The sequence below is a fragment of the Channa argus genome, chromosome 19 (assembly GCF_033026475.1).
Source record: "Channa argus isolate prfri chromosome 19, Channa argus male v1.0, whole genome shotgun sequence".
Classification (NCBI taxonomy): Eukaryota; Metazoa; Chordata; class Actinopteri; order Anabantiformes; family Channidae; genus Channa; species Channa argus.
The window spans coordinates 17,959,829-17,987,510 of NC_090215.1; the positions used below are offsets into that span (position 1 = coordinate 17,959,829).

The 27,682-nt window shown below is 37.3% G+C and overlaps 1 protein-coding gene across 2 annotated transcripts in view; it reads right to left on the reverse strand.

The window, feature by feature from the left end:
* Positions 1 to 26,131, reverse strand: part of LOC137104933 (cadherin-12-like) — an 88,125-nt gene extending 61,994 nt beyond the window's left edge. Inside the window, exon 1 of one of the 2 annotated variants that reach the window (XR_010911762.1) lies at positions 25,632 to 26,131. The gene's annotated coding sequence lies outside the window, so the exon portion shown is untranslated. The remainder of the gene's footprint in view (positions 1 to 25,631) is intronic. The other variant, XM_067486823.1, reaches the window with a different exon arrangement.
* Between the last annotated feature and the right edge of the window lie 1,551 nt (positions 26,132 to 27,682).

Sequence of the window (27,682 nt, forward strand, 5' to 3'; positions counted from 1 at the left end):
AAAATTAGAAAACTCAAAATGGATTGTTCAGGAGATCTCTAATTAGTTCCTTACTTGTTTTATCCCAACAGCCTTGTTTTACAAATTTTTTTTTGTTTTTGTTATTTATTGTTAAATTATTATTCTTCCCAACCCGTTGTTTTGTGTACTAGCACACACCTTTAAATTGGCTACATAACTGAAAAACTGATTCAGCCATAAATAACTGGTGATTTAAAAGAGATGATGCCACTGTTGAGTGCCAGCACTAAATGTTTTGGACCAGAGATTTGTCCTGTTGAACACCTCTGTTTCATTGAGTTCATTAGAACACTAAGACAGGAAGCCAAAACACATTCTTTTAATAGTGACAAATGGGAACTACTCTCATTGCCAAGGCTATTTCAGTGATAAATGTGCCTTGATGCTTACTTTACTAAAGTGCTATGTCGGCAGAACTAAGAAGTCATCACTGGAAAGAGTATTTGCAGAAGGTTTTTGTGGTGTTGGGGGAAACTGCTTTGAAAGGATTGTTTTACAGATCGCCAGTGATATAATATAGGAAAATGTAGTACAACAGATATGTTACCCTATAGAAGTCAATTTCTGTTAGTATTACAGTAGTTCAGTTACAAACAACTTGTTAAAAATATATTTGGCACTTTTACTACCACTTTTCAGTATTTTATCAAAAATAAAGTTTTCTGACCTTATGTTTGATGTAGAGCCAACTGTTCCCAATTTTCTTTAAGTTTCTAGAGAAGAGAGTTTTATTTTATTTATTTTTTTGTCTACTTCAAACACACAAGGCTTTAAACACATTGAACCCTTTGATGGCAGAAAATAATGTAAAATTCCATGATCAATTTAAAATCAGTTTGTTTATTCCTAAGTAGTTTTAGTCAAGTTTCTTTATTTTAGTCAATTTGTAGTCTAACACGACCTGCTAATATTACACCCATTTACTGCAGTTGATTTCTGCTGTGACATTTTTGTGTGAAAGGTGTATGTCTTGGCTCACTAAAAATACCTGTGTTTTGAAACTTCGATTGGCCAAGTGGTCCATGAAATTTCAGTAGGAAGAATCTTGGTCAAAACATTCTTTTGGTCTGTACCTTCAGCCAACAAAAACTGCAAATGTTGTCAATGGCATCTTGTATTAGAAGTATTAGGGAGGCTAAATTTACACTTGTTTGTTGAAGTGCTTTCTGCAATCTGGAGTTCTTAGTCACAGTTTGTTAAATTTATTTTTTATTTATTTATTTTTTTTTTTGGGGTTAAAAGCTCCAATTTGTAACACTACAACCACAAGTGTATCTACAGATTCAGTGACGCAGATAGTGATAAATTTTCTCAGTCAGTGAAAGTTTAACTTTCATTCACATCTGATCGATGGTGAAAGCTCACCACATCCATAGTTTTGAATCAAGACTTGAAACATTTGGATTAGTTTACTTAAGAAACGCAATGTGTGCCAAATCTATTAGTGTACCGCATTTATTTCAGTTAGATAAATGTTTAGACTGGAAATGCATTGGATCAAACTGAGACTCGGCAGACACCCAATGTTAAGACGCTCAGATCGGAACATCTTTAGTTTCAGCAATGTGTACAGTGTTTATAATGGAAACACTCTGACAGGTGACTGCCAGACAGTCTGGCAATAAAGGCAAACAAGACAAGGTTAGACTTGTCGCAGCACAAAATACAGCAGATGTCAACTTTGTTTTTATAATATGAAAATACTCTCTCATGCAACACATTTTCACTTTTGACACCTTCCTCCGAAATCAGATGCAAACCAAAGCAGTGTTTATTCCCAATATATCATTTCTTACTAAAAGGTATTCGTTAATATGGTTGAACACTTAAAATGTGCTTCCTTGTTAGTGTGTGTGTGTGTGTGTGTGTGTGTGTGTGTGTGTATATAGCTATGTTTTTTTTTTTCTTGGTTTAGACATCTGAAGTTTTGACAGATACAAATATTCAGAGTTAGGGCACATGCCTGATCTATTATTGGAGCAGTGAAAGACAGGGAAACTATAGAGATGAAATGAAGCAGCCTTTGCCCCAAGGCAGCTGTGAAGCACTACTGGTGCACATGCACAGTAACTTGCTGCTCAAAGTAATTTGCAGTGACTCTTCATTCAGTGAGGGACTGCACATTTTAGCTTCATTGTGTGTGTTTGTGGGGGGGTGTTTTTCTTGCATAACTCTTATCAAAGAAAAAGCTATACTTCAGTGCATCTAATACCTTATTTTGACCAGACGGTCCTCTGTGAAATGACAACACCAGGCTTGCTGTAGAGACAGTCCTCAGTCTACACTGGAGGCATCAGTTGCAGTATTGCTTCAGTCAACTGTGGCTCTAGCTCTAGCAGTTAGTCACAGTATGTGTGAAGTTACAAGCAAATAGACTACAATAGTGTGCTTCTGGTTGTAGCTGTTCACCTCATGTGTTTGTGAACAGTGTGGATAGCTAATGGACAGATATGTTTATGGAAAATTATGTGACCTAAAAAACTGTGGTCCATTTGAAAATCAATTGACTGCTCACAGGCTGTCTATTTGTTAGTTTAAATTGAACTACTGTTTTACTTGTTAAAATATTGGATTACTTTACATTGTGGTAAATTATGCTGCAATTTAAAAAAATCATTCTGTAATGCAGAAAAAACAGGCTACATAACATTACAAGATATGATTTTAACAGTTCAGTGTAGCCAATAAGGAAACTCTATCAAGTGCATGCTCTCCCTCTAAGATGGTATAAGACCTTGAATAAATTCCTGTGATGATGAAAAATAAATTAGCCGTGTGTCCTACTGAACGATGGTTGCCTCTCTGTTAGACGCTGAACTTTCTCCCCCCCTGAAGATATGGAAGGCTTAGCTGTAGAGACAGAACTGGCCTGAGGCAATAAAGAAACACCAGACTGACTCAGCTCTCCCCAGCATGAACATGTCTGATTCCCCTGCCAACAAAGTGTGTGATGCAATAGATATGGCTCCAATGAAAGGTTATGATTTGAAAGGAAATTTATACAAACTTTAAATGGGTGCCTAGGATCAGAATTATGCATTTTTCTTCTCTACTCTTAAATGCTATGGATTTTCTGTGACATATTGAGCACACGCTCATCCATACAAAGTAAGGATTCCCAAAGCTGGAGCAGCTCAAAACTGATGCTTTATTTCTGCTATTGGTCTCAGATCTGAAACAAATAAAAGTATATTAAACTAAAAGGTGTGAAGGTGGAGACCTGTCAGTACCCAGCTCGTCTACAAACCCACAAGCAAAATTGATAGTGGGGGGGAATCTTGCGTTACCTGCTATTAAAGGGTTTGCTGAGCAAACCCCCATAGTGTTTTAGCCCCTACTGTTTAACTTTTAACTAAGAAAAAGCAGAATGTAAGGCTGAATTTAAACAACGTTGCTGTGATACTAAGTGTCATTCAATACTGCCAAAGGCAATGACACACTTGGCAGAAGGTTATAGAAGGCAAGTGAGATTATGCTAAGAGAGATGGTATTAAGCGTGTGATGAAGCATCTGTTCTTTTCTACGTGGAAATGGAAAATAAAGTTTTAAGTCCAACAACATCCTGTGCAATCATAACTTCTGGTTTCTGCAAATCTGAAATTGTTCTGGATTTCAAGTAAACATTTTTTATTTCTTACAACAGCCATTTTCTTATAATTGTTAGATTACTTGCTAAGCCTTAAAATTAATTTGTGAGGCTAATCCACAGAGCCAAAATGTAAATGCAAAAAGATGGCCAGTATTTTGAGACATGTAAGTAAAAACGTTTTATTTAATATGCTGTAAATCCACTTTGCAAAGCTAAACACTTTTACAAAACGAAAGTTAAGAGCTAATTCAGTATTAGACATTTCGTTCCCTGAATATTTAATGTCTACACTCGAGACACGAATGTTAACATCTTTGGGGAAAAAAAACATATTTATTTTATTCCAAGCAAAGCAGTAAGAAGTTGATTGGTCTTCCCTGGAAAGCTTTAATACAAAGACACACAAATAATGTAAGATTTTTCTTTTTCATTCTCCCAAACAGGCATATTTATTATTAAAGGAGTACAATAACCTCAGCTGAATCACAAATCGGTTACCATCATGTAGAGTCTCAAAGTTTAGGAAAAACTGCAGCCAAGTAAAGGCCAACAGGACATTCTGAAATGTCTTTATCATCTCTATTAGAGTTCATTACATTCCTGAATTTAATGCATCAGTTGGCCCTATACTTTGTGAGGCAGAGGATGGGCCCCTTAAATATAGTACATTAAATTCAGTGATGGGTTAAACCCTTTAATGGCTGGATAAATTGAGGCGCAAAAGCCTCATTCATGGGTCTCTTACCTTTTGATCTGTTAAGTATCATTTACTTATTTCTTCCCGTAAGTTACTTAAATCATTGTAAGCGTTTCACTTTTGTCATTCTACAAGCTCTTCTTTGTTGAACAGTTTTCTAAACCCTCCCAACCATTATGAAATCACTGCAACTTCAGTGTTTGACTTGTGCTCAACTGAAGTGATTGGGTAGTTTTGCACCATTCAAGGAAAGGGATCCACAAACTGTTCTGTTGATGGAGGGAAAATTGTGTTGTGAAGTGCCAGCTATACTATCGACTGAGTTGCCTGTTGTAGCAGGTTACTTACTTACAAGAGAATAACAGATTTGTCATCATCAGTGGTCACTTCAGTCATGTACATGATATATTTATAGAGTTTTTGAGAAAGTCTGCTGACATGCCAAGAGGGCAGATAAACATCAGTACTTGTTTACCTCAAATTATTGCTGCTCATTTTTGACTTCTCACTCTCATCCTTAGGTCCATGTAGAATGTATTTCCCTTTGTCAAATGTGTGGAAGTGATAATAAACCTGAACCTTTTAAGCAAAGGCAGTCATTAAGTCCGTTGCTCAGCTCTGACTGTAATTTCACCTTAAACCCCTCTTTAGTGGCGAGACATTATTGCAGTTAATTAGTGTTTTATTTATGAAAAGGACAATTTTCAGTGTTGCCACTTTTTTTTTTTTTTTTTTTTTTTTAAATCAAGCCTTTTGTGTGGGTGTGGGGAAAGATTATTTTTTCCTTTTTTCTGCCTAATTCCTTGCCACAGCTAAACTGACACAATGACAAAATAATTGATGTATTGCAAGTTGGCCTCTTAATTCACAGCTGAACAGTTTTTGCCTATTACAATTGTTGTCTTCTTCTAATTAGCCTGATCTAATAAGTGCATTTCCTCGCTCTGACAGATATATATCCCAAACTATTATGACTGCCATTATCCGTCCGCAGCATTTTTCAGCCAGCATTTTCCATTTTCGCTTAATTAGACATTGCTAAATGCTAACAGATAAAGATTGGGTGAGCAAGTCAGTCTGTGTTCAGATTTACTCCCAGGCTGAGCAGATGGCAATAAATTAGATATGAGACAGAGAGAGGAAGAGTAGTAAAAATGGGCAGTAGCCTAAACAATTGCTGATTTCCTGTTTAATTGTCACAAAGCCATGCAATGTTCCTTTTCCTGATGCCAGTATAATCACGAATTGTCAAATGGATATTACAGACAGCCCCACTTCTTCTGATCCCCCCCAATGGTTGAGTTTTTTTCATTTGGTTCACTGGTTATATACTCAAAGTTAAAGCTGTTAGGCATGGCTGCTTTAACATTACATCTGATATTCATACCGACCACAGCATCTGGATTACTCACATTTCACATTAAATGATAGAACTGGAGAAAAAAACAAATTTAGCAGTGTTGTATCGGAAAGAATTACTTAAATGCTCACTTTGAGCACAAGTTTCTCAACATTGTTATTCACTGAAGCTTAAATGGGACTAACATATTCACCTCTACAGTCAAGTGAATGCTAATGGCATGTGACAGTTCAGTTTTTAAATTTCATGAGTCTTAAGCTGTGCAACAAGTGTATATTTTGTCACACTGAGCAAAATTGAAAAACTTGTGAAACTTATTTTTGTCATTACCAGCCATTAATGTATGGTTTGGAGTAATAGCCAGCTTGCCGTCATGCTGTGCTGCTGTATAAAGTTCTCTCTAATTTAAAAGTAAATACAGATTAAGTTAATGCATAGGACATTTTCTCCAACTTGTGTTCAATCGGGTTTCTTTTCTTTTGTTTACATTTTCCCTGCCACAGTAATGACCACTGTCGCCTGGGGAATTCTCACCCGACGAATGCCTTTTTATTTGAGGACTCCACTAAAAAGTGGTGTATGTGCAGAATTGGTTGATGCTTTATTAAGTGGCTCTGATGCTGGTGAGCTGTCACTTTTGCAATTGGAGAATGAGGAGAACTGAAAATAAATGAGTCTTTATGGTATGCACAACTGACAATGCGGCTATTATTAATGCAAAAATAAGCACTTGACGTACGTGTATGTGTATGAACAGCAGAGTGAGAACAGCTTTGAATTTTCTAGCAACGAAGTGAGGACCTTTTGACAAAGTGGGCATGATCCTCACCTCCTTGCACCCTTTCAAAGGGCTTTTTGGCGGTTGAGTCTTGGTTTTGGGGTTTGTGTTAGGATTGGATTTAGGTAAGGTGTAGGGTTAGCATTAGGTCAATTAATGTCCGAGCAGTATTTTTGAGTTTGTACAAGGTGCACTTGTTCGGCATTGTTGGTTTATAGATTTATATCTATATATCTGTACACTTCATAGTTATATGGGTCAGAGCTATTTGGGTGAAGTTAATAGTGTCATTTATTACTAGAACAGCTTTTTTTTACATCAGCTTTTCCACACGTTAACAACTAAGCTTAGCTTTTATTGTTTGTCTATGATGTATTGGTATGATGATTTTGTAACATCTTTTCATACAGATTTAGTGTTTAACTTTACAAATTTATTCAAAATACTACCACATTAGTCTCTTCTACAGAACAAGACTCATCACCATGGTTTTTCTATTACCACAGTAATCTAAATGCAAATTTTAACTGTCCCTTTTTTCTACTGGGATGATGCTTCTGGCACAGCATGTGCACTAGGATTGAGATGTGGGTTTTTCTTTTGTTTTTGTCATCTGTTTTACCCCCGTTACATGGAAATTTCATCTCAAATGAAGACTGCTTTATCATGTTGACATATTGTTAAAAAAAGATGTCACTAATTGAATAAAAGTAAAGCCTTGCAGTTAAATTCTGACATTGTTCGTCTGGATCTACAGAGTCAGCTGCTTAAAACTGAAAGCTTTCTAGGAACATCTTTGAGCTGGTCCAAAGGGAAGACTAAAGAGGGGGATGTACTAAAAGGAATCGTCTTGTTACAGTAAGAAATCCGTCACTGACATATGGATTTATGGTGGCAGTTTTTGTATTTGATCTAATCACGTTCAATATCTGGTGCTTCTTAAATAAATCATTTTCTACTCCTTGGGGTGTTATACTACATTTACCTTCTGGACTTAAATAGAATTCTGCAGAGATTTTTTCTCATTGAAGGTCTTAGCCTAGTTACTTTCATTGCACAGGGCGAAGGGAAAGGCACACTGCACACTGTCTACACACAGTGTGATGCCACTGCTCTCTTGGATGCACTGATGTGGATTGGTAGCACTGAAAGGCTTCATCATTCCTACCTTCCTTGTTGCTCCTGCCATCAATTTTCCCTGCATGGATATGGTCCTGAGTGACACCTGGTGAGTTGCTTTCTCCTATCTCTGCTCTTCCTCTGCACTGTAAATACATCCATAACACAGGAAGTGAACGTGCCTGTTCTTGTGTAACTGTAAACCCATGTGTTGGTGGCCTGATATCCATAATCTTGCTCTGCATGTTGCTACTTTGGCATTACCCTATCGTGAAGCTTTCTGTGGCTTTATTTTAACCTCTGCTCTTCATTAAAGGGGATAAAAACTAGGGAACATCTAGATTCAAATATTTCATTTACCTAGTGTCTGTTAAAGCTAGGTAGCCTCAATCTAAAATTAAATCTACCATTCATCACCCTAACTTGCACCGTTAGCCTGCTGCATTGAAATGGTGGACAATTGGTACATTTTATTGTCCAAAGATATATGTACAAATTTTAATTTGTGTGGCAGTGAGCTTGTTTAGAAGAAAATGTAGAACCTTGAACTGAACATGGCAAAATAAATCTGGGCTTTGTGATTCTGGTGGTAAAAACCTTTCAGCTTGCCTAGTGCAAACCAAAAAAGGTTTAGGTTTTTTAAACTGGGCAAAAAACTTTACCAAGTTTAATCAGCGTCACATGTGCCATTTTGTTTACTTTGCTTAGGAAGGTAAGGAAAATAAGGTTTTGCATTTGCCAGGTTTTTATTGAAAAGTGGTGCTGAAAATTAAGAACCAGTAAAGGTGGGGGACCCTTTCCTGAAGGCTGAATTTAGTTGTATATTTGGGTCTGATGTGTAATTCAAAATCTTTTGAAATTTGATTTGGCAATACTTTTTGACAACGTTTGTTGCAAACACTATGTGCTGTTGTTGCAGGTAGAAACAGCTGATTAGATGTGGAAAAAAAGGCTTTCTCAGTTCAGAATAGTTATAGAAAGCCTTCAAAGCCTTAGCTGATGAACTGTGCAGTGTTTGTTTGCTGTTTTTTAAGTACAAAGGGATTACCTTTGCCAGTTAGTGGCAACTTGCACCAAATCAGAAGTAGAAGCAATACGCAGTAACATGCATGCAAAACTTTTACCAACACAACACTACTAAAGGGGAGTTATTAGAGGGTTATAGTATGCAGGTAATCTAGTGTAAAACTTTCAAGCACTATTATTAATGGAACTCCATTGATTCCCGGGAATAGTATCAGCTTTTATTACCTTTAGCCAAAAGCATATGGATTTTGTTCTAAATCTTTGGTGTACACATAGATACTAATGATAGAAATTATCATTAAAACATAAATGACTACCGTTAAATAAAACTCCAGACAACAAGACAACTTAAAACACTTATGTCAAATGGGCACATGAGCTTATCCCTTTAGTGGTTAATTATGCTATGCTTTAAAAGGTCACTCTGTAAGCACGTACAGAACCTTTGTTAACAGCAAGTGTGTAAAATTTGCTAATATCAGAATTTGGTCAAATTTTAATCCGTTAGTATTGCCACTGGTACACCTAATGTCATTTTTTTATTTATTTATTTTTTCACAGGGATATACAAATGATTTCTGGTGTTAATTATGTTTGTAGAATACATTATTTATTTTTTTGACTCAGAAAGTTCTTATTAATTATTTAGTGCCTCAAATGGATTCAGTGCTCTAAATCAAATGGAAGAATGGAAGATCAGAGGATCATTATGGCACTTATTCTACCACAGATCTTCTGCTCAGCTTTAAATCAAACGCTGAATCTGTTAACTTTTGTAGGAAGGTAGATATTTCAGACTTATTTCCCCCAAATTCAGTTACGTTACCAATTAACTACTTTCTTTGAATATATCTCTCAGAATATTCCTGGACAGTAGCATGTTTAAAAATTAAATGCTAGTTTGTGTAGTGCCTTGGGCTATTTATATATCTCAATGGCCACTGCAATTGTAAAGAGTAATAGTGATACAGTAGCTAAAAGAATACCAAGGTCCACAAGCAAAATCAGCAACAGTAAAGCTTTTAATACTTGACTCTGTCCCTCTTTGGACACTTTAAAGATTTTTCTATTGAAGAACATCTGTTGCTTAACATACTGACAGATGCAGAGTAATTGCAGGGACTCTTAATATTATCCTGGCATAAAGAGCCACACAATAACATTAAATTAATTATACAGAACTGTTAATCGGTGTGTATGTGTTTAGGTTCAGCATGTCTTTTAATTGTTCTGTGTCACAGAAGGCCAAACAATTACTGTTCGTTTCATGAATCAAACGTTTAGGCTGTTTATTCCAAAACGTGTAGCCACAAATATGACCCCCATCCCCTGATCTCACCGTTTGCCAAAAGCAATTTGTTATTGCGCATTGGTCAAATGTGTATGCAAGAGGTCTGTACTGTGCACATTTCCTGTTGCTTCATCAATTTAAACCTGTGGTCATAACCCAGGAGTGGAGGGGATTGCATTTTTCCTTTGGTGGCCCAAAATAATAAAAGTAAAGGTGGAAGAATGTAGCATTGTAGCGAATGAGAATAATTAGTGGTTCAAGCCACATTTTATGTGGCAGAGAGCTCTGAGACACATTCAATGCATTAATGAAAAGTCAGTAAAATAAACATCACAGATCGCATTAAAATACACTGTATAATTTTAAAAGGTAGTTTTTGTACAGCTGCAGCCAAGGTGAGATTTCCATTCCAATTGTGGCCGATGAGCCGTCGAACTATAAAGGGTTATTATCAGCTAGGAATGCAGCTATGCTCGTTTTACTGTAGTTATGAGAAAGAAATAGATACATTATTTACACCTAGAAGTTTAAAATTTTTTTAATTATTAATGCAGTGCTTGCACAAAGTATAGTTAAACAAATGGCCCTTAAGTCTACAAATCAATATTTAACTGCTTAGTGTTAGAATGTCAGCACAACAAGTTTGTCTAACAAAAAAGAATCAACTCGACACCTGTGTGACATGTTCTCTGTACAAATTTTTACTTTGAATTTTAGATGGGGTTAGGATGATAACTGTAACTATAGTTATGAAAATAACTGAGAAATTAGCTAAGTGCTCTTGTGAACATAAACTTAGGGTATTTAGTAAGTGAACACACTGGAACAAGTACAGTGTTGGTATCATACACCATCAACCAGCAGGAATCAGAATGTAATTTGTCAGTTTATTTTTATTTCATGTGGCTCTTTGTAAGATGTGCTCTTCCCCTATTCTCATACAGGTAAACTCCAGTCCTATTAGTATTTTAGTGTCAATATTCATTAGAGTACACATGACAACGTTCCTGATGTAAGAGTTGAAAAGTCTAAATACAATCTAGAATACAGAAGGAATAAATGGATCTCAGATAAACAAAGTGTTATATAAGCACTATTCCTTATAATACAAATGAAAATGATGCTAGGAAGAGTAGTTTCTACTTCGGTGATAGTTAAGGGGGATTCAAATAGATAAATAAAGTCAGTGTGTCAAATTATTGCTGTAAACAATCACATTTACAGACTAGACATTTAGCAGTGTGAAAACAGCCATAAGCCTTAAATAGACTTTGAGTTGTGTTTAGCTAATGCATTGCAAGCTAATAACATACTTGGTGTATAAACAACTCATTAAGACAAAACTTAACTCTGTGTGAAGGCAAAAAACAGAATTATTTCAGAAACTTCTCTTGTTCCATCTCACCTTTTTTAACTTTTGGAATGCTTACGTAAAACTCAGATAAAACCAAATTATTTAGGAGTTGTATATCCTGTGATCCTGTGCAATGGAAGCTCTTGTTTCAGCAATGTATGAGTCATACCAAGAGTGGTTAAATGTTTTACAATTGCTTTTTAAACCTCCCTCTGTATGTTAAGACAGTAACTCAAAGGGGTCTGCAGCCATCATAAAACCTCCACTTAAAGGTGGAACACATGGCTTACATGGTTAGATTAACTGCTTTGCAAATATGCAGTCCTAAGGAAATGTTACCGTAGGAAGAACAAGTCCCTCTTGCTTGTGTAATCAGATTTTTGTCTTGTCAGCTGTGTTAGATCAGGGGTAGGATCTGAGCAAGACTTGAAAGAAGCTCAGTTTTTGAAAATCTGTAGGAGTCTGATTAGTTGTTTTCAGATCAAACCACACTGTCCATTGTGCACCTGCTATAATGCTCTTAGCTTTCTTTATTTTCCTCGCAGTCTGCTCCTGTTTATCAACCTTAATTGCTGCGTAAGTTGAAATGAAATCCCTCCTTTTCTCTTCTTATTTGGCTGTCACATTATCAGAAAGGCTGTCGACTTATTTGTCTAGCTGTAATATTCCTCTGAGGGCAGTGCATAATTTCTTCATAACAGCAGGAAAATTGCTAGCAGAATCATCCACACCACACAATTGTTGACATTAAGATGTGTTTGCCGTGGTCAACTGGGCAGCAAAAGTAACATGCGTTTGATTTAGCAAAGGCAAGTAACTTTAGCAAAGTCAGTTTTATTTAGAAGATCCTCAACCTTTTGGTGGCATGAACTGATGGAAAGTACAAATGATACATATATAGAGTATTAGTATTCTTTCTTGATTTCTATGGATTTGCCAATCTTCTTGCTGTCCTGTTTACTGATATGTGTTGGTTTAATCTTGATTGCAGTAAATCATTCTTTGTAAAAACAGAAATAATTTAGAAATATGAGGTGGAAGCTTGAGCAAAAATATCCAATAAGTAATATAGCCTGGCTGATTTTCTCCTTTTATTAAAGATGTCCTTGAAAGGAAACCTCCCGACAAAGCACTCTGCACAATTCATTAAAGGCTAGATTTTGCCAAGTCAGTGAACCTAAAATGAAGCAGTTGAACTCTATGGTCTCCAACCTCTGTCAAGTGGGGAGAGCGTGGGAGTGAATCAGCCTTAGCCAGGTTACCGTGCTGTGGGCTCCAGTCAACCTCAACTCCTCCTCAACTTGCTCTATTTTAACCTTGCTTTTAACGTCTTCTTCATACTCTCCTACGTGTTGTCCATTTTCTGCTCAGTTGTGCTGCAAAATAAAACTAGAAAGAGTGACAAAAGCAAATATTTTTTTTTTCATGGCGTTATGGGTTATTAGGCACACAGTCACATTAAGCTGAGCCTCATTATCAGGGCAAAGAAAATCAAAAAGCATTAGGGTTGGAACTCACTGATGTATAGCCATGAACATCACATTGGTTATGCTAATGGGTGTCTGCTTTCCATGTGCATATGTTCCAGCCTAATGTCATGTTCATCCGCGTGTGCATCAATATACATTTGTGAGCATGTCTGTGTGTGAGCGTTTCATAGCGAATGTGGAGTATCACTGTGTGTAGGGTGTTAACGCAAGACATCTGACAAAATAGTAAACATTTCCTTAGAGGTTTTTCACAGATTTTGCTCAGTAATTCGGTTTCATCATGTCAGACTAATGGGCCATTATGCACTTTCCACACAGTGGAATTTTAGTGTAATAATTATCTGATTAATTAAGGAAGATCAAAAGAGCAAAGCTATAGAAGAGTTGTCTTTAGGATTTTGCCTTAGGCACCCCTCGGTGTCCACAGTATGTGATATAAACAATGTGCCTCGTGGAATCTCATCTTCCTCCCCTTTGGCAGTGCAAGCTATTGATGTTTGCAACAATGCACTCTATGCTGCTGGACAATATTACTCTCAGATAAGTGCCAGAAAAAAGGTCTACTTTAACCTTTCATACCTTTTCTGCAAATAGGACAGGAGCCACTTTGGGAGTCAGTGCCTTTGAGGTGGGTGTTCCATGGCATTATCATTTTGAAACAGTTGTGATCTAATTTATTTGCCAGTTCCACTGCCTGCTGTCATCTTCCTCTGATTACAGAAAACAATGTGAGGCACAGCACTGACAGAGCATTAGGACAGGCAAGGGTGACATGCTTTCAATTAAAAAGGACTGCTTTTTTAAATGTATTCAGCACACTAAATAACACAATGCTAGAGTCGTCTTTATTTATTGTCTAATAACCCATCCCCTCGAGGATTTTCTTTCACCGAGCACACTTTGTCTGCCACGGCTCAACCCGTTCCTGAGATTCCTTTTTTTTCACACTGTCAAGCCCCATCTCAAATCACAGATAATCTAATGGACCGTCAGTTGAGCCTCACTGTTAAAGCAGAATGGTCTGACCTCAAAGACATTCAGAAAGCTACTTAAGCACTAGTGTTTTTTGGCACTTAATTAAAGTGACATGAGCAGTATCCTCAGAGCAGATAATCAAAGCATTCTTGAAAGTCTGGCAGTCTTAATTTCCTGAAGTGGACTACTTTTCCAGTACTCACATTCTAGTTTTTCTTTGCAGACGAGTGATGCAGTATGTAACTAACATTTTTGAAAAGCAGCTGTGGTAATGTTTCTTGCATACAGTGCTATATACATATGAATATTATTGAACAGTCAGTCTTAAGACTGACCACTGCAAATTAACTTGCAATGGGATTCTGTTTTTGGTGTGTGGGAAAATTAATTTGTTTCATTTATTGATTAATATTGGATAAATCTGAAGGCTACTTTGTCACAGAGGACCCATTAGCATTCGCAATCAAGCATCACAGTTCAACATTATTAGCCTCAAGCAGTGCTGGCATAATCAGTCAGCCAGGTAATATTAAAAGGTGGGTTCTTTCAGGCTCTTAAGTGACATAACTGCTTTAATCAAACAGTTATCACACAAGAGGCCAGAGGGAGAGAGAATAATGAGAAAGCAATATCCTAGATTAAGAATTAGTCTTATCTGTAATGGCTCTGTCTCACAGGGTCAATGGTGCATAATGGTATAGCATACAAAACTGGAGTAAAGAAGTTTTGAGGACAGCGTATTTGGGTTTCATGACTCATACAGATGGGGGGTGGGGGGGGGGGGGGGGACTGAACCTATTTGTCCCATGCACTAAGTGAACTACTGAAGAATATGGGAGTTAAATGCAACGGCTTCTTTGACTTTCATTCTAAGTGTGTTTTTGTATTACGCAAAGACTTACAAGCACTTTCAAAAAGAAACTGCTGACTGTTGCGTATTAACAGTCAGAAATATTGACTGCTGAATTTAAGAATAATAATTGTAGGGATGTGTTTATTCCATCTTAGAAATGGGAACACCCTTTTTATGATGTATTGGCACATTTTTAGAAAGGATTATTCTGAATTTCAAATGTTATGCAATAACTTTAATAACAACTGTGTGTGGCAAGAGTACTGGCCCTGAAAGTCCTACAGGGAGTAACTTTATCACTCACTCTCAATTGCATTTGTACTTGATTCTTTGCAAGGTGTATTGAAATATTGAATAGATGCAGCCTAATGCTCACAATGGCTATAAAAGGCTTATGAATAACTTGAGATTCAGGATTTTTTTTTCGTCTTTACATTATTCAGTTCCAGTAAGCACGAAAACTTTGAAAAGCTATTGTCGTGTATTTAAGCTGGAGAGAATATAGATGTGATGGTATTTAGAAAAATATTTTTCCAATGGTTTTTCAGTAGATACTGCCATTGTTAATCTGTGTTAAACCTGTCTCATGTTATTTTGAATTGTAAATAAATCTATTATTATAATCGCAGTCAGACGCATTCCTTTGGAATAGAACATAAATTAATGCCCAAACATGTACAATGTTAGTATTTTGGTGTCTTATAACTTACTAGAAATAGCACAGATAACCCTAGAAAATAAATGCAGTAGGTTATAACTGTATATAATATAATCATACGTGCTCTTTAAATAAAAAAGAAATGTGGAGAATGTTTATTCTCCAGAAGTTTCAAGCCTCCAGTCATGATTCCCCTAGAGCTACTGTTAATTATGTAACCTTTGCTCACACAAGAAAAGACATCAGCTGTGTGTGTGTGTGTGTGTGTGTGTGTGTGTGTGTGTGTGTGTGTTTTTCTTAATGAGTCACTCAACCCAGATATTGTCTGTCTTTATATACAAATGTCACACATTACCATGTGGAAACTTCACTTACCCAAACACAGTGTGTTTTTAATTTTCTTTGTTTTGTTTTTTTTAAAGATATATTTCTGCTGACATAAATGGAGTAATACATTACACAGAATGGAAAATGCCTCAGATCAGCAGTTTCTGTACTGTGGGTCTGTCCAATTACATGTACTGTTTTGCTGCTACAATCAAAGTTCACTCCATACATTCATATCTAAACCACATTTATTAACTTTGTTCTATTAGCTTGATTTCACAATATTAGCACTGCAAAATGGTTTTCACACTTGGCGTATGTGGAAAAAGTTGGCCGATTGATAAAAGAAAAATATGACAAAGCAAAATGGAAAAGGACTTAATTAATCATGAGCCACATAACTAATGTGGTTTTGGACTCCTTTTGAAGAGGGGGAAAATTTGCAGCAGATGAAAACATCAGATCTGTTTGTAGCAATGATGAGACTTTTACCTTCCTCAAAGTAACACATAAAAAGTAACATCAATGTCATGTTTATTATCATGGTTTGGACATTATTTTCATTATTTTATCTACTTTAATAGGCCATTTAGTTGTGCTGTCGGCTTCTGCAGTTGGTTAATGGCAATTGACTGGGAAATTAGCTCTGGCTCTCTGTCCCAGTAAACAGCCAAACTGAAACTTGCATAAATTCTTGTTGTTTTATTTAATAATTTAATTTTTATTCTCAGTTGTAGAGAAGCAAAGTGGAACCTGTGACTCAAGAATTATGACCACTCTTTTGAGTCTACGTCCATTGTCCTAGCGCTTAGGCACCTATGGTTGACTTAGTCATTTCGGACTGCGGCATCCAGCCTCTGTAACGGGTGCATTAACAATAACAGAAGCAGATACTTATTCGAGACAGTTAAAGAACAAATATACACTTTGGCGACATGCAATTATTACACTATGGATGATGTCCTAAATGGACATCACCATTTCAGGGCTACGTACTTGTGCTAAGTGCCAAGCATTAAAATTGCATGATACTGTATCACATAAAACAATTACTGATTCTGTAAGAGCTGAAGAAGGTGGTTTGAATGTGGCACTGTGCAGAAACTGAAGAACTACACTGGATAATTTTAGATGCAGAGTACAGAGCGGGTGCAGCACCTGTGTAAGCACCACCATCTGTGTGCTGATACATACAAGCTGAAACCCACTGTATGCAAAAACAAAAGCACACAAACCCACAGAGTCATCAAAATGTGTCTGTAAACCACAGATTTAGTATCTAATATTCAATACTAAGATATCCAGGCCGAGAACAAAACAGGATGTTGTTCCCCTGACTAAAAGTAACTTGCAGCACCTTTTTTTTTTTAATTTTATTTTTTATTACCATGTTGTGGTGCTGGCACGAGTTCTAACGACCAATTTAATTCATACAACATATGAGAGACCATTTGTTTTCTCTGGGGTTGTTTGAAATCCACACTTCGTTCAAACCTTGCAATTACTGCTTTTCTTTTTTTTTCTTTTTTTGTTTTTTTTTAAAACACTAGAATCACATTTTCTTTTAAGTAAAGTTGCTTTCTTGAAAGGTGTAATATTTGGGTAATACTCTATTTGAATTGTCCAGTATTGTATTCTGCTCACTTTTAGGTGAGGAAAAATAGACTCCCACAGTAGACCTAAAGTTAAAATGAAAAATAGCAACAGTCAAGGTGGCTTCTTAGGACAACAATCCACATTTCTGTGTACGTCCTACTGTGTGTAGATTGCCTTTTCTTGCTCCTATATCGTATTAAACGCTCTCCCTTTTTTTGGCATTTATCCCAACTGTATGACTATTATATCAAATTCCAGCCTGTGCTTAAGAAACCACTGTGATGTAACAGTTTCATCTTAAAGCTTTTAGTTTAACTTTCATTTTCCTTTTTCAATTAAATTTTTTTTCTTGTTCAAATCTGTGAAGCCCTAAAGTTAAGGCATACCTGACCTTTAAATTATAAAACTTAAAGATGATTTCTTCAAATCAGCGCATACAATAATTAATTGATATACCATTAACCATTTTTTATATATATTCTGTAAATTTAAATGTCTGAAATAAAGTATTTCACTTTCGGAGTCCTTAAATGGTGAAGTAGTTTTAATTTTATTGAAGGTCACAACATATATGCATATTTTAATTAAACATTTTATTAAAGCTATTAAAACTTTCTTATATTTTATTTTGTGGATTAGTCATTTTTTTGTTTTTTGTTTTTTTTTAGTTTCTCTTTTATTTTTTAAACTGGTGACATTGACACTTAAAAAGGCCCTAGTCTTATTGTTGTTGTCTTTGTCAGAGCTTAAAGTACACCAAATTCTCAGTCTCCTTTTATTTACAGGTAAACCCAATACATTAAACCCCTTCAAATCTTCCCCCCACCTTTCTGGCCCTCTCACTTCCTCTCCCCCTTACACCACGTCCTATTCATCACAGACACAGCACATACTGAGGAAAGTGCGATCATGCTGACCTTGAGGAAGTCTTGCTCATAAGAAGACTCAAGCAGGCCAAGATCTAGGGTCTGTCAAGATGATTTCTTATTCTATTTAATGTACGAAGTGCAATGCTTTATCACTCCCCAGGTTCATGGTTTATATATAGCATAAGGACCAACAACGCTGGAAATTATAAGATGTTACGTCAAATACCCTGTACAGAAAAGACGTCCTTAAGAGTCATAGTGATTTAGGTGCAAGGGAGGGGTAATTTTATGTTAAACCTGCACCCTTCTGAATAGTAAACTAAGAAACAGATGACAGTGTCTCCCTATCTCCTCAATGACATTTTCCACTCAGGCATTTGTTGGAAGATAAGCTTGAATAAGTACAGAGAGAAGTGTTTCTTTGTCCTTGTTCTCTCATCTAAGACCACAATTCAGAATTTGATTCTTCTGCTCCAGTAAAAGCTTTTCCTTTTAGTTTGACAGTTCGACTTTGCAGGTTAATGTCAACAGAAGTTGAATTGTGTTGCTGTTAAGCAAGAAATTTATTTTGTGAAAATATGAATGCAGATTTTAGGGAGATTGAGTCATCTACGCTTTCATATTAAACATGCTGGTAGAGCTGTCACTAAGAAATGCTTGTTTTACATTTTTGGTATTAAATTAGGGGTCAACCAAGGCTTAGGCCAATGAACATAATTCAGTAAAAAGAGCAAGGCGATAAAGTTTCATGGCATGTTGAACAGACTTTAATTTAGCAGTAGCGACATCATCATATCAGCAGTAGGTGACATGACTGGCAGTCCAACTCTGGTATAGACTCACAGCATGATGATATAAACGAGCGGGTTGGCATTTCCAGCTAGCTCCCATCCTCCCATATCAAACTGCTGCCTGCTGCCGTGCTGGCTCAGCCTCTGTTCTACTCCAGTAAGTTATGATGTAATTTTCCTTTCTGCCCCGATAACGATAAACGGAGGAGATACCAGAAAGAGCAACTTCCGGTGGTAAATATTTCCAATTTTAACTTGAGCACCTACAGAAACCATTCTGTGCACACCGACTTTGAATTACACTTCAGATATTGTAAATCATTCTGAGCGATATTTGTTTATACTTCATGTTTTGTCATTTTATAGCTCCAGCTGTTGTTTTGTCAACTTTTTGTTTATTGAAAAATATATTAATAGATTGCATTCTCCAGTATGCACCACAGTATTTGAAACTGAAACGATGCATACATTGAAAGTAAGATTTCATGATAGGATTACTGAGCGGGTATAGACTAAAGAGAGAGACTGAAACATTTATGCTGTACTGGTTACATTTAAACTACTCTATATCTGAGGATACTCAAGTGTGTAACGCAAAATGTGAAATGTTACACTTTGTGAGATGTGCTTCACAGGATGGTTGTGACTGCTGCTCTGGGAAATGATGTAATGTAAGGAGCACATTTTCTTGTAATGAAGAAAAGATGAGCTTTGACGTGGATGAATAAAAGTGAAAATCATATGTGGCATACGGGAGAGGACAGAATTAATTGCAGAGGTTTCCTGAAAAGAAGGAAAAGTGAAACACAGCTACTATATAATGTACAGATGCAGTATTGATGTCAAACTGACCTGTTGACCTGATTGTAGTGGTAACATTTGAAATTGCATGTAAGACTAAACCTAATAAAATAACAATTCAGACTTGTATTGTGTGTGTATACAAAGGTTATTGTAAAATAGTACAAATAATTTTAAATCAAAAGTTTTTAACCCCTTTGATATAATTATTAGTACTTATACAGAAGGAAGAAAGTACTTCTTTCTTCCCTCTGTATTTCTGATGAGGGAGCATTTGTTCTGAATGTGCTTTACATATTATGGTGATTTAAAAGAGGGGAAAAAAAACTAAATCTTTCCAAGTAAAAAGTCCAAATGTGCGCACCCATCTGTACATATTGATCATTTTTCAACAGGAATTCAATGAAGTCCATGGATTGCATACATATCAGCCACCTACAGTAATTATGGCATTAGTTCATCAGGGACTTGATTGATCAATTTTGCTTTAGCTGGTATTTTAATTTGGTTATAAGTGAAGTGGAGGAAATCATTACTTATTACAAATAATATTAAATCTGAAAATGTGTTGATTTTTTTTCATTATCATTGAGAGTAACTTTGGGTGAAATGTAGAGTAAAATTAATGTGTGTGTGTGTGTGTGTGTGTGTGTGTATGTATATATGTGAGTGTATTTATTTATTTTAGTAATCAGCATATATTGATAATCCGAGTGATCATTAGTTGCTGCCCTTATGTCAACCCCCATTAAACAGTGCTGTATGTTGATGGTTTTCTTATCACTACTGTCACCAAATAACTGATACGCAATGTTTTTGAAGATCCAAGCTGGAGTGGAAAGTGTGAATTCTATTGATCCCTCAGAGCCATTTTATTATAAAAAAGAGGTATGCTAATGGTCTTGGACTCCCCTTCAAGGTTTAATCAATTCACAAGAATGGAGTATTCCATATCTATTTCTACTCCACACTTTGCTGCAGGAGTGCTCCAGCTTTGCTCAATGCCTATAATGAAAGCACCGCCCCCCCCCCAACACCTCAAGAAATCATTACAGTCTCCCTCCACCTCTAGGGTCAGTAAACTAATAGTCATTCACCTGTGTGACAGGAAATCTTTCCCAAGTTGCCATTGGGTGCTGGTGAGGTTGTGTTTAAGGTTACAGAGGTAAATCCACCCAGAGATGACTGGTTATTGTTTGGATGCATCTTGATGATTAAATGTTCCTCACATAAAAAGTTTTTCATCACAAATGCAAAGGATGGGGATTTCGTGTTTAACCTGCTAATTGACAGCCTTTTTCAAACTGGCAAGTAATCAGAAGTTATTATTCTGTGCTTGCCAAATAGGGAGACACAACAAAGAGGAACTGTATAAATAGAATAAACACATTGGCAAAGAAACACCCTCCATCATCCACTTGTTCTTGTGCCTTCACATGGCCTACAGCATTTTTTTAATGATTGCAATCGTTCCTGCCCACTGTTGGCTGAAAATCTGTGGTGGTTCTCTCAAAGGGATGGCACAGAAGTATACAAAGGCACAAAGGCCCAAGGCTCTCTTTGGAGTATTTTAAGACTTTGCTCCGCAGAATTCACAACATATAGAAGATACATTCCATAAAGTACTGTAAGAAAAACTATGAATTGGCCTTTTTTCCTGAAAATATCTTAAAAGTAAGTGGTTCAGAAAGTCAACCAAATAAGGTCGTTATAGTGAATTTTCGAAAATTCTGTTCATTCTTCATAGCTTTTAAAACTGTGGCCATTCTAAGATAAACCAGAGCAGTGCTCTGTAATAATCAATGTTCCAACTCTTTAAGGCCAAGTCACAGAGGACCTGCCACACCTTTTATCTCACGTAGCACACATACTAAGTTCAGTGTCTTGTTTGTTTATAGGGCGGAGAACTTGTCCTCAATATAAAATCGTAACTTCAGGTAGCCGTATCCTACCTACTTCTATTTTCACCAATACTTCAAATAAAATCTATGTACCACAGGGGATGTTATATTGGTTTGCTCTTCAGGAAAAAACGTCTCAGGATCAGTAGGCTGCAAAAACTGTCGCTTCCTCTCTGTGGCAGAAACACCATGTAGAGGTAAAACATCACAGTGTCCAAAAAGCAAGTGAAGAGCAGAGACAAATCTATATAAATCGTTGCTAAGTGGAGTAAAGAGCACTTGCCCATCATTCAGAGTGTGTGCAATTTCTTCTGGAGATGGAGTCATCCATTACTGCAAGACGTTAATTGGAGATGTTTAGGACTGTTATGACCCTGCCTCGCTAGGGGTGGGGGAAGTAACGTAAAGGAAAATCCCAGCTGTTTAAATGATTAATCTGTCTAATGTAAGTAAGGAAAGTTTGGATCCAACGTACAAAAAAGAAACTTCTAAAAGTACAAAAACCAAAAGGAGATTTAGTTATTTATTTTTTTTAAATCCGTGTCTGAGATCGGTACCAAGATCACCCTTTGTGGCTGGGCGGGGCCTCACTTGGTGGCGTGGGATTTGAAACCCACTGCATTCTGCATCCCAACCCCATGCTCTACACCTGAGCCAACAGGCTCCCTATACAAGGGAGAAAAATGACATAACAAAATGGAGTCAGCAGCCAACTGTAATCTCCAAAAAAACAAGAAGACACACCAAAAACAAGGTTGTGTCTTTAAAGTAAAGGCACAAGAAAAACAGTGGTCTCAAAGTTAAACTAAACAAATTTATCAAGCTCCAAATAGACTTGATACAGTCTCAAAGTTAAACTAAACAAATTTATCAAGCTCCAAATAGACTTGATACAGGCTTGACTGCATTTCTAACTACAGTTTACAAAGCTAGCAAACAAAGTGCGTGGCAGAGCAGCGGCAAGCTGCTCACACCAAATCACAGCCTGGTACCAGGGCTCTGAAAGCCAGCCCAATGAAGAGTAAGGAGGATGGGGAGAGGAGGGGTTGATCAGGTAGAAGAGCCATACCAATGAAGAACGGGGTGGGCGTGGCACCAAGGTAGGCACACAAACCAAGAAAGAAAAAAAACAACACTGAAAGACAGCTTCACACACACAATACCAATGGAGGAGAGGAGAAAAGGCCGAAGGCCGTAACAAGGACTTGTGGTGAATGTATCGGGAAGAGCCCCTGTCTTAGAGGTCTGCAGGGGACTCAGCTGAGTGTTGCTCGCTGTGGGAGAAATTGCTGCCTGACACAAAGCACACTCACATGACTGCAATGGTTTCATCTGCGATACCTTGAGACTGCAGACAGAACAATCACACCCACTGTCTGATGCGAAATCGGATCCTTTAAACTGGGCACGCGAGCACAGTTAGCTTATTACATCTTGCGAAGCTACAGTACAGTAATGCAAACAGTCATTTTCAGGCATGCGCACCTTTTTTTTTTTTTTAAGAGAGGAATTATGTCAAAATGAGTCAATTGAGTGGGGGCAGAGATTGAAGAGCCCAAGGTAAAGAGAGTCTGGAGACTTCAAATAATCTCAATTATTGATTCTATTTAAGCCCAAGGCTCATGATGGACACTTACTTCAAAGCGCAGTGATAGGTGGCATATCTGGATGACTGATCACTGTAGTTGTGCTTACGGTAAAGGGTGAGGATCATCCATAAATAAAAGCTCACCTTAATCAGTGCAGCGGATGTAAAGACATGATGACAGCCAAGTGGACAAGCTATAATTTACCGTGAAGCACTTCGTCTTGTCATTAAATTTACATGGACATAATTCATATGGAGTAGGTTGAATTTATGCTCCCCATCGCTAGTGGTTCTGCAGTAACAAATGTTTCTGTTGATAATATTATGCTTTGGCCGTTTACAGATTCTTTCTGCTAATTTAAAACAATTAGATTAAATTTTATATATATTTTTAACATTTATTGCTTATCCCTCTCATACACTTAATCAATACAGCATCAGTTGGGGAAAACGTATATATTCTAATTAAATGTGTTAAACTGCATATGCTAAAACACTTTTATGGCCAAGATGAACTGAGACTTAAATCCAGTTTTTTTTCTTTTTCTTTTTTTTTTTTCTAGTGTCCAACGGTGATCTAATGTAACTCTTTTCAGTACAATACGATATTATATTATGCTGCGTTCTGTCCTTGAAGAATGGTTAAACTTGTCAAGGGCATCACTGACAGTGTGCTATATTTGTAATAGCATATTATTGCAGAAACCTAACATGATTCACAATTTATACAGTTAGTCAACAGGTTAACAGTGTTAAGAAAACACTATTTTCAACTCATTCTGTTACTAAATGATGGATCTTTTTTGTCAGGATATGCATCTGAGTCAGGTAGTATCACTGTCATCACTTAATATGCCACCAGTATATTGCGTGTCTCTTCATTTATCCCCTCTAATTCAGTTATAATACCTGAGTGGTTGGTGGCTGCATGCCCTGAATGCTCATTTTCTGCACAGTAGCCTCTCTGTACTCAAAGGGTCTAGCTCCTCTTTTCCTCTGGAAGTGGACTCCTTGGAGCGTAATTTGATTATTCCAAAGCAGGTGTTTTCAGCTGAATGCTGATAAGAAGACTGAGTGAGTGCCTCTGACAGCAAAGTTAGATGTGTTTAAAGTAGTGGAAGGCAAGAGCTTATTTTTTATTTATTTTTTATCTAATCTGTGAAGATGGGATTGACTTTGAAAAGCTGTGCTAAAATTCACAAGGCATCTCTTTAGTCAGACTGAAGCAATGTTACAGACGTACTGAGAATAGGATGTGAGTAATCTGCAGTGTTACTGGTGGAATAATAGTGCTGAGCATTCAATATAAAAATCCATAAAGTGGCAATAGTTATTGGATAATGTCTCTGTCCCTATGGCTGCCAGATGCTCAGATGTTTGATGCATTCCATGCAACACAGTACTTGGGATAGCTGTGCCTTGAAAGGTTTGAAGAGATGCAAATTTGATGTCATAACAACTTGCACTGGGACGACTGATGTAACAAAGTATTAGTTCACAGCAGATGTAGCCCAACATCGCTCGGGAGCACATTTCTATATTTTGTGTCCTTAAATATCTTATCTTTTTTTTTTTGCTCATCCACTGCTAGTGCTGCATAATAGGGACAAGGTTGCATCTGTAATTCCATGTTTCTCAGCTAATCAGATTCTGTCAAGCCTCTGATATCCTCTCAGATTGTTCTCTCTAATCCTTTTCTACACCACAAGAATGTGGTGATGTACAGTGTGCAAACAAAAGGGATAATCTCAAGCATGTGATTGAGCTATCAAACCCTATGAACTCTTCTTCACAACTGGAAATAGTTGTAGCATTAAAGAGTTTAAACTGATACTATGCGGTTACTTTTTAACTATGCATTTGTATTTATTCCAAGCTGCAATTTTCATGTACAATTGCAATTTCAATAATAATTTACTGAAGGAGATGACAAATTAATGGTGGTTTAAAATGTCTGTAGTTTGGTGGCTTAGTTATGCTGAGCTTAAATCAACTTGCCAATGCCACTTGACATGCCATGGTGTGATAATCAGTGTTGAACACTCTCCAACACACAGCTGAAAAGCTACATAGCCTTTCAAATGGAGATGAGCTGAAATAACTCAGAATTACAAATGGGGTCAGCACATTTAAGTGTTGCCGGTTTTAACTTACGCTTACTTATTTCCAATTTCATTTTTCAAGCAATGACGGAAAGCACAAGGGAGAGAAGTGTTTGTGGTCCTTTTTGCTTTTAACAGCATTCTTGTTTCTCAGAACTCCTTCTGTTGTAATGTTGTCAAGGACACAGCTGATTTCATCAGCATAAACCAGCTGTTAGAAGTGTCTAAGCTGTGTTAGCAGAGGGACTAAGACCAATAACGTAATTGAATATAGCTCCTTCTGTTCTGTGAATGTCTGTCAACAAGCTATAAATTGTCAACTGCAGACACCAAGTCGCAGTGGAGTTGCTGGAAATCAGTTTAATTCTAGTGAAAGTGACAACAAAAGTGCATGTGAATTACCTATAAGCGGAGTAACATTAGGTTAAAGAGAGGATGCACTTACCTTTAGTGGGACACTTTTGAGCAGAGATGAGCCAGTTTAATCCAAATGTTCACTAAATCAAACTGTCCTCCCACCTTTACGCAATAGCAGACTCCTTGCTGCTTTTACTCCTCTTAATTCCCTCTCTCACCCTGCTTCTCCTTTTGGTGCCTTTTTTTCATTATCTTGCTCGCTGTGTATAGTTGGAGCCCACGCTGGAAACGGAACAGGCGCTTTTGAGTGTATGTGCTGCACGAGGCACAGAGAGAGCTTCAGTATAGCTGGAGAATATACAGGAGCTGTACCAAAGTGAAGTGTGTCCGTGCGGTGGGAGGAAGACGACAGAGAGACGGAGCAAGTGAGGGAATGGTGAAGTGAGAAAAACGAAGCTTGTGCATCAGAGTGAGAGAGAGAGAGAGTGTGTGTGTGTGTGTGTGTGTTTGTGAGTGAGAAAGAAGGGAAAGAGGGAGGGTAAGGAGAGCAAATGTGAGAGGGTTTGTGAGAGCTGCTGGCTCAGTAGTGAGCGACAACCGTGATTCCATTGGTGTAAGGCAGTAGCAACCCCCCCTCTGAGCGCTGGGGATCTTCATCATCAAGCAGATTACAGCCAACGAACAAGCACCCCCCATTGACTCTCTCACACACACACACGCACACACAGAGCCAGTAGTGTGTGCTGTCACTGGGCAATATTCTAATCAAAAGTACATATGTCTTTCATCCATAGCTCTTATTTGATTGTGGATTCTTCAAGGTCCAGCTAGATTAGGAGAACTTCTCCCTCTTTGCAGCTATAAGTGAGTTCATTAATCTTTTCTTGGAAAGGATGAACCTCTGTGGGAGGGTAGGTGTGGTATTGTGAGGGTCCTTTTTTTTCTTGTTTGACTGACAGCTGAGGCAGCATGGAACAGAGGATGTAATGTAAACAAACTTGTCACTTTGGTATTAAAGAAGGTGAAAGTGATCTGAAGTTGGACTTTTGCCAGTAGCTTTAAAAGCTGTCCAAGCTGCTCCAGTTCACAACCTGCTGACTTTGTAGACTACTTAATGACATTAACAAGTGCATGTTTACATGGCGGCATCATTGACCGTCAGGTAGACAGGTAGCCAAATTGATGTGTCTGACAAAAGCTAATGTTTTAACTAGGCTGCTGAGTGACTGCTAGTCAATTGGAGGTTGCTCATCATGATAGGTGCCAATACAGGTAAAATAAAACTTTTTACATTCATCTATATAGATGCAGATTTGTTAAGTACGCAATGGTAACCCTGCTAGCAGCCACATATGATTGTGCCTTCATTAAAAAATGAATAAAGAAACAAAATAGTCTTTGTTCTGTCGCAAAGGGGAAGCCAAAAGGCATGTAATCACTGACTGAAATGTCAAAAACCCATTTAGTTTAATTAACCTTAAGATTAGTGAGGTGTATGGTTGATACATGTGGTCGTGTTGAAATGTGAGAAACATTTCTGGAAAACACCACCCTTGTAAGGTAATTTAAAGAGATTGAATAATTGACTAGGACTAGTTTATGCTCAGGTTTTATTTAAAATTATGCTTAAGATGGTATTAAGAACACAGCCAAGCTTATCACATGGTTATTGTTAAACATGAGCTGCTTAATTGATTGGAGCGTGAAGCTCTGCATGTTTATCCAGCAATAAATTTGGACATTACCAATGTGTCTTGACATTTGTGCTGCCTGTAAAAGCGGTGATGATATGCATATAGCCTCGAGTGGGTAAGGTGGTTTGGGAATCCAGTTGGAAGAGGAGGCATCAGCTGGTTTTTGCTAATACCCATAACCCCTTAAAGAGAGAAAGCTAATAAAGAAACCCAACACCTTCTCTATTCCCGGTAGATAATGCCACAGAGAAATAATTACATCATCTGAACATCAGAACCTTACGGGTTTCTCTGATGTCTGGCAGTTGTCGCTGATGGTGACCTAAATTCTCTTATTGTGATGTTTTGCATGATTTAATGCATTTCTACTTGCTTTACTTGGTCATGCAGAACACAGATGTCATTTTGCTTCTCTCTAGCATATTGAAGAGCAACCACCAGCTTT